Below are 11,317 nucleotides of genomic sequence, written 5' to 3'. Positions count from 1 at the left end.
GCTTCTCTCTTATTTCTCGGTCCTTCACTCTGCAACCTTAGAATCTTTGGGTTCCCCCTTTGGGTGAATTCCACAGATCCATATGGCCATAGAAAGAACTGTTGTCCAAATTCTTATGGGAGGGATGGGCCAGGACTCCTGAGCCCCTGAGGGCAGGGGAATGGGTTGAGTTCAGAGGCTTGGACACCTCGTACCCGGACCCTGTGGATTTCCGAGGGGTGGGAAAGATATCAACCTCCTCCTTCTTCTCCATGTCTGTGACCCCTGGCTGGTGGGGAGCAGGGCCGACACCAAAATGCTCTGCTCCACTGCAGCGGGGGCTGCCAACTTTCTGCTCTAGATGCTTCACAGAAACTGGCAGGGAGCAAAGGGCACCAAACTCAGAGCAGAGCTGCGGCCTCTGGAGCCTGAGGTCAGAGATGACCCAGATCATTGACCCCTTCCTTTTCAGCCCTCTCTGAGGCTCTTCTATGCCTCTCTGGCCTTCTCTCGTGGTCTTCCCCCATAGGAGCTGTTATGTGCAAGTTCCTGCACTCCCAGCCCTGGCCCCTCCTCTCTCTGCACACTCCTTTGCCCTCCCCCGATATCCCTCTGAGACCCCTTATGGTGATGGAAACCCCATCCCACATTACCCTAATTAGGATCCTGGGAGTCGTTTGGATGTCCCCTCTATCACCCACGACACCCTGTGTGTCAATCAACAAACCTCCCTTCCTGAAAATGTCAAAATTCACTCCCCTTCCAACATTCCCATGGCCTCTTCTCAGGTCAGGTTGTACCCTTTCCTCTTCTCAGACTTTCAACCATCTTCCCTTCTGGTGCATGGGACCCCCTTTCCCCATCTCCTCAGTACCCTCAAGAGAAAGTCAAAACTATTCAACCTCGTGTTGGAGCCCTGCAAGTTCTGGCTCCCAGCTCTTCTAACACACCAGTTCTATTCTTTATCATCGTGCCTTGACCTTTGGCATCATTTAGCTAATGGCCACCGTGCATTACCCACTTCTGAACACTTGTTGCATAGCAGCCTATGCAACAGACCTCTCAGCCTTGTCCTCCCTCATCTATCAACTGCGTCCACTCTGGGGCCCTGGACAATGCCTCCTCACCGCCCGCTCCTGAGGCCCAGTCCCTGCCTCGTCTGTGATATTGGGAGGAAATAGTTTTATCTATTTGGTTCACTAAGGACAGTGCCTGTCACATAATAAACTCTCAGTAAATATTTGAGAAATGACAGATTTCAGAAGCTATTGCTTCTGAAGTCTCTGACTCCAGCCCAGATGGGGTTCTGACCCCATCACTCTCCTGACCACCCTGTTGTTTCTCTAATGACATCTTCAGTGCTCTGCCCCTGTCATGGTCAGGTTCATGTGTCAACTTGGCCAAGTGGTTGTACCTGTTTGTCTGGTTGGGCAAGTGCTGGCCTATCTGTTGCAATGGGGACATTTCATAGAATTAGATCATGATCACATCAGCTGCATCCACAGCTGATTCCATTTGTAATCAGCCAAAGGGCGTTCTTCTGCAATGAGTGATGCTCAGTCTAATCACTGGAAGCCTTTTAAGGAGGATTCAGAAGAGAAAGGCTCTCTTCTTGCTTCGGCCAGCGAGCCTCTCCTGTGGAGTTCTTCCAGACCCTCCATCGGAATCGTTGGCTTCACAGCCTGCCCTGCAGATTTTGGACTCTGCGTTCCCGTGGTCACGTGAGACACTTTCATAAATTTTATATTTGCAGGGAGTGTTCCCTGTTGAATCTGTTTCTCTAGAGAACCCTAACAAATACATATAACCAGGAGTGGTTCTTAAGAAACAGAATCTTAAAAATGGGTTTTTATGAATGGTTTTCTACTCTGACTGGACTCAAAGGCACTAAGGAATCTGATTCCCATAATCACTCCATGGAGTGAGTTGGCAAAATAGATAGTCAAAATATCACTATTCGATTCTCCTAATGCTTCGCTTGTACAAAGCCAGGCTCTCGGGGATAATGTTTTTGACACCTTTACAGGGTTTTGTGGAAATAAGAGGTATAGAGATGTTGGTTGGTTGTTGCTAGATACACTGGCTGCATTACACAATGAAAGGGATGAGCTTAAGTGCCATCTGACAGATGTAGACGTTTCTATGAGTATCCTGAAGGAAATCTAATTTCCTGAAGCCGTAGACTTGAGATCTCTGAAAATTGGACTCAGAATCTTATTGTTAGAGTAGCAACTTTACAATGTAAACTGAAATCTCAATCTTGCATGGTGTCTGCCATTAAAGTGAGGGCATTGATTGGAAAGGAGCGGGACCCTGAAAAATGGGATGGTGACATACGGATTGATAATGAGGTCGGGGGTGAGGTTGAAACCCTAGGTCATGCTGAGTCTTCTCCAGATAACCCTGGAATAGTTTGCCCTGAGGACACAGCCGCCCCACCTCCAGCCTGCCTTCAGGAGTTGGCCACCCAACCTCCTCCTGAAGGGATTAGCCCTAGAGTGATTAATCCTGTTTCACCAGATGAAACTGCAAATGAAGGCCCTGAAGCAAATGGCTTGGAAGATATTTCTAATTCTTTTCATGACCCACCCCCCCACCCCTCATTTCTTCCAGACCTATAACTAGACTAAAGTCCCAACAGGCCCCTAAAGATGAGGTACAAAGTATCACACATGAGGAGGTACATTATACTCCAAAAGAACTGTGTGAATTTTCCAATTTATATAGACAGAAATCAGGGGAATATGTGTGGCAATGGATTTTAAGGGTGTGGGATAATGGTGGAAGGAATATAAGGCTGGATCAGGCTGAATTTATTGATATGGGCCCACTAGGCAGAGATTCTGCATTCAATGTTATAGCTCGAGGGGTTAGAAAAGGTATTAATAGTTTGTTTGGATGGTTGGTTGAAACATGGATCAAAAGGTGGCCAACATTACCTGAGGTTGAAATGCCAGAACTGCCCTGGTATGATGTAGATGAGGGGATCCAGAGGCTTAGAGATACTGGGATGTTAGAGTGGATTTATCATGCAAAGCCTGCTCCTACACCCCAGGAATGTCCAGAGGATGCACCTTTTACCAGAACAGTGAGAAATAAATTTGTGAGACTAGCACCATCATCCCTGAAGAGCTCTGTAGTTGCACTTCTCTGTAGGTCAGATATTACTGTGGGAACTCATGTCACTGAGCTGGAATCCTTAAACACACTGGGGATGACAGGATCCCGAGTTGGCAGAAGCCAGGTGGCAGCACTTAATCGCCAAAGACAAGGTAGACCTGGCTATTATAATAGACAGGAAACTCAAAGCAGGCATCAAAATTATATGACTCACAGAGATTTGTGGCATTGGCTAATAAATCATGGGGTACCTAGAAATACAATAGAAGGGCAGTCTACTAAATTCTTGTTTGAGCTGTATAAACAGAAGAGTTCTAGGTCAAGTGAACAGAACTCTAACCTGAATTAGAAGAACAGAGTCATGGCTCCTGAATCAATTTCCAGACTTGAGATAGTTTATAGACCCAGAGCCCCTTGAATGAAGGGGAGGCCAGGTCTCTTTGGGGGAGGACCCTGTTACACTGCCACAAATTTATACTGTTAAACTTCTTTCAAGCCTTCCCAAGGAAGCTGATGGCCTTTTACCAGGGTAACTGTGCATGGGGAAAAGGAAATGATCAGATATTTCGGGGATTATTAGACACTGGTTCAGAAGTGACATTAATTCCAGAGGACCCAAAATGTCTCTCTGGTCTACCAGTCAGAGTGGGGGCTTACAGAGGCCAGGTGATCAATGGAACTTTAGCTCAGGTCCATCTCACAGTGGGTTCAATGGGCCCCCGGACCCATTCTGTAGTTATTTTCCCTGTTCCAGAATGTATAATTGGGATAGACATACTGAGCAACTGGCAGAATCCCCACATTGACTCTCTAACTCATGCGGTGAGGGCTATTATGGTGGGAAAGGCCAAGTGGAAGTCACTAGAACTGCCTCTACCTAGCAAAATAGTAAATCAGAAGCAATACCAGATTCCTGGAGGGATTGAAGAGATTACTGCCACTGTTAAGGACTTGAAGGATGCAGGGGTGGTGATTCCCACCACATCCCCATTCACCTCTCCTATTTGTCTGTACAGAAAACAGATGGGTCTTGTAGGATGACAATGGATTATTGCAAGCTCAACTAGGTGGTAACTCCAATTGCAGCTGCTGTTCCAGATGTGGTATCATTGCTTAAGCAAATCAATACATCCCCTGGAACCTGGTATGCAGCTATTGATCTGGCAAATGCTTTTTTCTCAGTAGCTGTTAGTGGGGACCACCAGAAACAGTTTGCTTTCAGCTGGCAAGGTTAGCAGTATACTTTCACTGTACTTCCTCAAGGGTATATCTGCTCTCCAGCCTTATGTCATACTCTTGTCTGCAGGGACCTTGATCGTTTCTCCCTCCCACAAGACATCACACTGGTCCATTATATTGATGATATCATGTTGATTGGACCTCGTGAGCAAGAAGTAGCAACTACTGTAGACTTACTGGTAAGGCATTTGTGTCAGAGGATGGGAGATAAATCCAACAAAAATGTAGGGGCCTTCCACCTCAGTGAAATTTCTAGGTTTCCAGTGGTGTGGAGCATGTCGAGATATCCCTTCTAAGGTGAAGGATAAGTTGCTGCATTTAGCCCCTCCTATGACCAAGAAAGAAGCACAACGCCTAGTTGATCTCTTTGGATTTTGGCGACAACATATTCCTCATTTGGGTGTGCTACTCTGGCCCATTTATTGAGTGACCAGAAAAGCTGCTAATTTTGAGTGGGGACCTGAACAAGAGGAGATTCTGAGGCAGGCCCAGGCTGCTGTATAAGCTGCTCTGCCACTTGGGCCGTATGATCCAGCAGATCCAATGGTGCTGTAAATGTCAGTGGCAAATAGAGATGCTGTTTGGAGCCTTTGACAGGCGCCTATAGGAGAGTCACAACGCAGACCCTTAGAATTTTGGAGCAAAGCCTTCCCATCTGCTGCAGATAACTACTCTCCTTTTGAGAAACAACTTTTGGCCTGCTACTGGGCCTTAGTAGAGACTGAACGCTTAACCATGGGCCATCAAGTTTCCATGAGACCTGAGTTGCCTATCACGAACTTGGTGTTGTCTGACCCACTAACCCATAAAGTTGGGTAGCTGCAGCACTATAACCCCTTCCTGGGGTGCCCTTGAAGGACAGTGGTGAGGGGAAATCCTCCTATTGGGCAGAACTTCGAGCAGTGCACCTGGTTGTTCATTTTTCTTGGAAGGAGAACTGGCCAGAGGTGCATTTGTATACTGACTCATGGGTTGTTGCTAATGGTTTGGCTGGATGGTCAGGGACTTGGAAAGACCATAATTGGAAAATTGGTGACAAAGAGGTCTGGGGAAGAAGTATGCAGATAGACCTTTCTGAGTGGGCTAAAAACATGAACATATTTGTGTCCCATGTGAATGCGCACCAGAGGGTGCCTTCAGCAGAGGAAGGTTTTAATAATCAAGTGGATAAGATGACCCGTTCTGTGGATACCAGTCAGCTTCTTTCCCCAGCAACTCCTGTCATTGCCCAATGGGCTCATGAACAAAGGGGTAGTGGTGGTAAGGATGGAGGTTATGCATGGGCTCAGCAACATGGACTTCCACTCACCAAGGCTGACCTGGCTACAGCCACTGCTGAGTACCCAATCTGCCAGCAGCAGAGACCCACACTCAGCCCCCAGTATGGCACCATTCCCCGAAGTGACCAGCCAGCTACATGGTGACAGATTGATTACACTGGACCACTTCCTTCATGGAAGGGGCAGTGATTTGTTCTAACTGTTATAGACACATACTCTGGATATGAGTTTGCTTTCCCTGCATACAATGCTTCTGCCAAAGCTACCATCTGTGAGCTTGCAGAATGCCTTATCCATTGTTGTGGTATTTCACATAGCATTGCTTCTGATTAAGGAACATACTTCACAGCCAATGAAGTGCGGGAATGGGTACATGCTCATGGAATTCTCTGGTCTTACCAAGTTCCCCATCATCCAGAAGCAGCTGAATTGATAGAATGGTGGAATGGCCTTTTGAAAACTCAATTACAGTGCCAAAGGCTGGGGTAATGTTCTCCAGGAAGCTGTGTATGCTCTGAATCAGCATCTGCTGTATGGTGCTGTCTCTCCCATAGCCAGGATCCATGGGTCCAGGAACCAAGGGGTGGAAATGGGAGTGGTGCCCCTCACTATTTCCTCTAGTGATCAACTAGGAAAATTTTTGTGTCCTGATCCCTGCCACCCTGAGCTCTGCTGGTCTACAGGTTTTAGTTCCAAAAGGGGGAGTGCTTCCACCAGGAGAACAACAATGATTCCACTGAACTGGAATCTAAGACTGCCACCTGGTCACTTTGGGCTTGTTGATCCATGCCCCTGGACCAACAAGCCAAGAAGGGGATTACATTATTGTCTGGGATGATTGACCCTATCAGGGAGAAGTAGGACTGCAACTACATAATAGGGGTAACAAAGAGTTTTCTTGGAGTATAGGTGCTCCCCTAGGGCGTCTTTTAGTACTACCATGCCTTATGATTAAAATCAATGGGAAACTGCAACAACCCAATCCAGGCAGGACTACCAATGGCTCTAAAACTTCAGGAATGACGGTTTGGGTCACCCCACCAGGCAAAGAACCACAGCCAGCTGAAATTCTTGCAGAGGGTAAATGAACATGGAATGGATAGTGGAAAAGGTAGTGATAAATAGACCTACGACCACGTGATCAGTTACAGAAACGAGGACTGTAATACTGTTTTGTTCCTGTTATACTATTTAAATTGTAAAATATCAAGTTTAAGAATGAATATTACCCAAGGACTTGCACCCTATTCTGGAGAGATTTAGTGTGTTTCCGGTTATATGCAGGACAGCTGAGTATTGTTAGGTGAGAAAAAAAAATGTGTCCTTTATTGTTTTCTATTTAGAAATTATGTATGGTTTAAGGTGATGAGTATAGCTGCCAAGTTGACAAGGGGTGAACTGTCATGGTTAGGTTCATGTGTCAACTTGGCCAGGTGGTGGTACCTGTTTGTCTGATTGGGAAACTACTGGCCTGTCTTTTGCTATGAGGACATTTCATAGAATTAAATCATGATCAAGTTAGCTACATCCACAGCTAATTCCATTTTTAACCAGCCAAGGGGAGTGTCTTCTTTAATGAGTAATGCTTAATCTAATCACTGGAAACCTTTTAAGGAGGATTCAGAAGAGACAGGTTCTCTTCCTGCTTCGGCCGGCGAGCCTCTCCTGTGGAGCTCGTCCAGACCCTCCATTGGAATTGTCAGCTTCACAGCCTGCCCTACAGATTTTGGACTCTACGTTCCCACGGTTACATGAGACACTTTTATAAATTTTATATTTACAAATATTCCCTATTGATTCTGTTTCTTTATAGAACCCTAACTAACACAAGCCTCATTCCTCATCCCTTGGGTGCAGGATAGCCATGGAGCCGTACATGGCCCGGGTTCCTGGCCGCTTGACTGGCCTCTTTCCAACACGGCTGCCATGCCCAAGAGAGGGAAGTTGCTCAAGCTCCAGTCCCATGATGCCCGTTCCGGTCGAGGGACCATGGTGGATTATTCCAGCTCGGATGCAGCTGTCGTGAAATCTGAACGGGCCAAGGAAGCCATGGCCACTGCTGTTCACCAGGAAGTAAACTATCTTTGTGGCTTGGAATCCTCCCCGTTTCCTGCAAAGGAAGCTCCTTCTGGTGAGCTCTGTGACATCCTCAACAGTAGTGGTGAGATGGGTGCCCAGGAGGACAGCACCTGTGGGAGAACCACCTCCATGAAGGGGAAAAGCAAGAGGCACCAAGCCCTGGACAGGGCTGGAGGGAGAAGAGTGTCCCATGGATATTTGGCTATTGCTGGCCTCCTACATCCATCCTGAGGACACTATGAATTTTCCCCTGATTTGTAAGAATGCCTGGACTGTCACTTGCACGGCTGCCTTTTGGACCAGGTTGTACCGAACACAGGACATGCTGGTGCGTCTCTGCCTTGGTGCCTGTGACCAGAGTCTGTGGAGAAGCTGTGCCGTCTCCAGGCGTGTGTGATCCAGTCTCTGTGCCATATGTAAGAGCCATTTGCTGCTTGAGTCGCCAAGAATCCAGCCATTCCACCAAGCACTCCCAGCACAATAGAGAATTCCAAATGCTTACTTTTATGGTGCAGAATGATTGTTGGGAACAGACAGGAACCCATTTGCCGTTCAAAAAACAGTCCCCTAGGCTAAAGAGCAAGAGTATGGAGGGTTGCCGCCTTCTATTCAGTATGAATACCCAGACCAGGTATTACTGCCCCCTGCAGTTCCCCACCCTCAATTTCATCCTTATTCCAGCTGTCATGAGAATGAGATTCACCCTCTTTACCACCCATGTGAGCACGGACATGTGGCATCATCGAGTGACACAGGTGTTCCAGGATCCTATCCATGGCGGCCGGAAGCTGTGCAGTGAACAGGATTGTTGCTTCTATGAAACGGAGCTCGAATGATATTAAGGAATGATGAGAAAGAAAGAGAGAGAGAGAAAGAAAGAAAGAAAGAGACAGACGGGATCAGGGGTTCTGAAGCTTAGCAATAACAGACAACAGACAACTTTATTCTTAACTAGTTCCTGCTTATATACTGCCGGGTTTACGTGACTAAAAGCATGCATACACTTCGTGAAAAAAGAGACTGCCTAATTTTCAGTATATTACTTCCTACATTCAAGAGATAGCTAACAAGACCTTGGGGCTTAAGAAAAAACAAACATTCTCTCCCTCTCAGGCTGTCCTCCAATTCAGCAGATAGCAGTCTCCACAGTTACTGCCGACACCACTCTGAAGCCAGTTGCTCCCAACAAATTCCGCAGGTTTTCCATTAACCCTGGCTCCTACACAGGATGTGCAGGGCATCCTGGGCCCAGCACACAGCGTTCGACCCTTCGACTGCTGGCAGCCTCAGTACCTGTTCTCCCTGACAGCATGGCTGCTGCTTCCCATCCCTGGAGGCAGCCCTGAACCTGGCTGGTCCCTGAGTTATCAGATTCCAGTTTGGAGGGGGCGACTGGATTGTAGCCTTCTCAGTCCCTCAGACATGCCGGCTGCTCATTTGATAAACTGTGTTTTGCAATGCAAACGAACTTCTGTGAATCCTTCACACGTGAGCCTGACAGTGTCGTGGGTCCAATGGACAAGGAAACTCATTGCATACCTGGTTCATAACGCACAGGGTCTTCAAGTTCCCGGGGCTCCTTCCACCCTTCTCCACAATTAAAGCAGGCGAGGGTTTTCAGAGCCTTAAACAAAATCTGATGAAGAGGATCAATAAGAAATTTGTGTCAAACATCTTTAATTAATGGTACAATATTTAAAATCCCCCACTGGTGTCGGGGTCAAAACAACTATTACCATTTCTAGTCAACATTACATGACAGGTTCTCCCCAGTATATTAGGCAAGAAAACATTTGTAAAGAAGTAAGGGATTTGAAAGAAGAAATAAAACTCATATTGACAGATTACAGGATTGTCTATTTGAAAAATTCAGAACAGTCTAAGACAAACTATTAAAATTAATGAATGAGTTAGCAGTTTTTCTGGACACAACGTCTGTATAGGAAAATCACTGGAACATACAGGCACACCTTGGATTTATTGTGTGTTCAGTTCCCAATCACCACGAGAAAGCAAATATCACAATCAAGCAAGTCACATGAATTTTTTGGTTTCCGAGTTCCTAAAAAACTTACATTTACACCATATTGTAGTCTATTAAGTCTGCAATGGCATTATGTCTAAACAACAGTGTATATATCTCAACTAAAATATGACACAAAGAAACAAAGTGAACACATGCTGTTGGAAAAGTGGTGCCAACAGACTTGCTTGCTACATACCTTTAGTTTCTAAAACACAGTATCTGCGAGACACAAGGAAACAAGGGATGCCTGTATATGTACCAGCGAGAAAAATAATATAAAAATGAAATTTAAGAAACAATGCCATTTACAGTAGCACAAGGAAACATCAAATACACGGGGGAATCTATCAAAGGTGTGCAAAGGACTCTGTCAAAAACACAAAAATCACTATTGAGAAAAATTTTAAGAGACCGAAATAAATGAAGGGGTTGACTGTGTTCATGTGCCGGAGGAAGCCCTGAGGTAAATACAGCTATTCTCTCAAACTGACAGGCTGCTCCTGGCCTGTGCACATCGCTCCCCTCCAGCTGAGATGCCCTCCTGTCACGTGTGAATGTGGTCTGCTCCCCTGCTCCCCAGTCTCAGCTCAGCCTCAGCTTCTTTTCTTCTAGGGTTCTTCAGCCGTTTGGACTCCTAGATCCTCAGCCTGCATTTGTTTATTCTTGAGCTTGTGTCAGTCTATATCCTCTGCTTCTGTTGGATGAGAGGTAAGGAAGAGGCAGGCCCTCCAGCTCTATCCTCCCTGCTCTCTGTCTCTCTGTCTCCCAGCTCAGCAGAGGCTCATCTTGGAGGGCCAGTCCCTGCTCTTGGTCTGGTGGCTGACAGCAGCCCCCCTGCCAGGCTGAGCAAAGCCCTGAGCCCTTCCCAGCCCTCAGCACTCAAGGTCTTGGGGCTCCTTCAGTGGGAGCTGGAGGTGGAGGGGAATTCACCTGCAGAGCTGGGCACGCGCTGGGCTCCCTCCGTGCAGAGCGAGCTGCTGTACAGGTGTAGAAGGCAGACAGCCTGGCCAGGTGTAGAGGCTGTGGGCAGGGCTGAGCCTGGAGACAGGACCTCACTCCTTGTCCCCACCCTCTCCCACAGATCCCTCTCCCTGCCCTTGTGAGTCTGGGGAGCAGGAGGGCTGCTGGCCCCTCATCCTCACCCTCATCAGGGGCTCCCTAATGGGAGCTGGCTTCCTCCTCACCTATTGCCTCACCTGGATCTACTACACCAGGTGAGCAGCTTGCCTCTCCCCAGGACAGCCCGGGGTTTGGACTCAAACTCCCGGGGCTGCTGCCCTGCTCTGCTCGGAGTTGCGATTCAAGTGACTGGCTCTCTGATCTGAGACCTGCGTTTGCTCTGCAGATGTGGCGGTCCCCAGGGGAGCAGCGCTCAGAGGCATGACTGAGGCCCCCTCCTTCTCAAGACAGGGCTGAGAGTGGACACGGAGCCCAGAGGGACAGATGTGGGGAAACACATCACCGTGTCCCTTGAAACAGCCGGCCCACTCCCGCACTAAGTGTCCCAGTCCTCATCTACACCCCTACTCCCCATCTCTGTTCCCCCCGTACCTATTTCCAACCCTAGATTAGAGGGACTAGTCCTCAGGGTCTT

At 47.4% G+C, this 11,317-nt stretch overlaps 2 pseudogenes; both read left to right on the top strand.

Annotated features, from left to right (window-relative positions):
• The first annotated feature begins 1,027 nt into the window (after positions 1 to 1,027).
• LOC143658297 (transmembrane protein 183A-like) lies at positions 1,028 to 9,138 on the top strand (annotated as a pseudogene).
• Positions 9,139 to 10,256: 1,118 nt separating this feature from the next.
• LOC143659948 (sialic acid-binding Ig-like lectin 14 pseudogene) lies at positions 10,257 to 10,997 on the top strand (annotated as a pseudogene).
• Positions 10,998 to 11,317: the final 320 nt, after the last annotated feature.

Source organism: Tamandua tetradactyla, chromosome 16 (assembly GCF_023851605.1).
Source record: "Tamandua tetradactyla isolate mTamTet1 chromosome 16, mTamTet1.pri, whole genome shotgun sequence".
Classification (NCBI taxonomy): Eukaryota; Metazoa; Chordata; class Mammalia; order Pilosa; family Myrmecophagidae; genus Tamandua; species Tamandua tetradactyla.
Note: the sequence above shows the minus strand (reverse complement) of the source record. Positions and strands in the feature narration are given on the sequence as shown.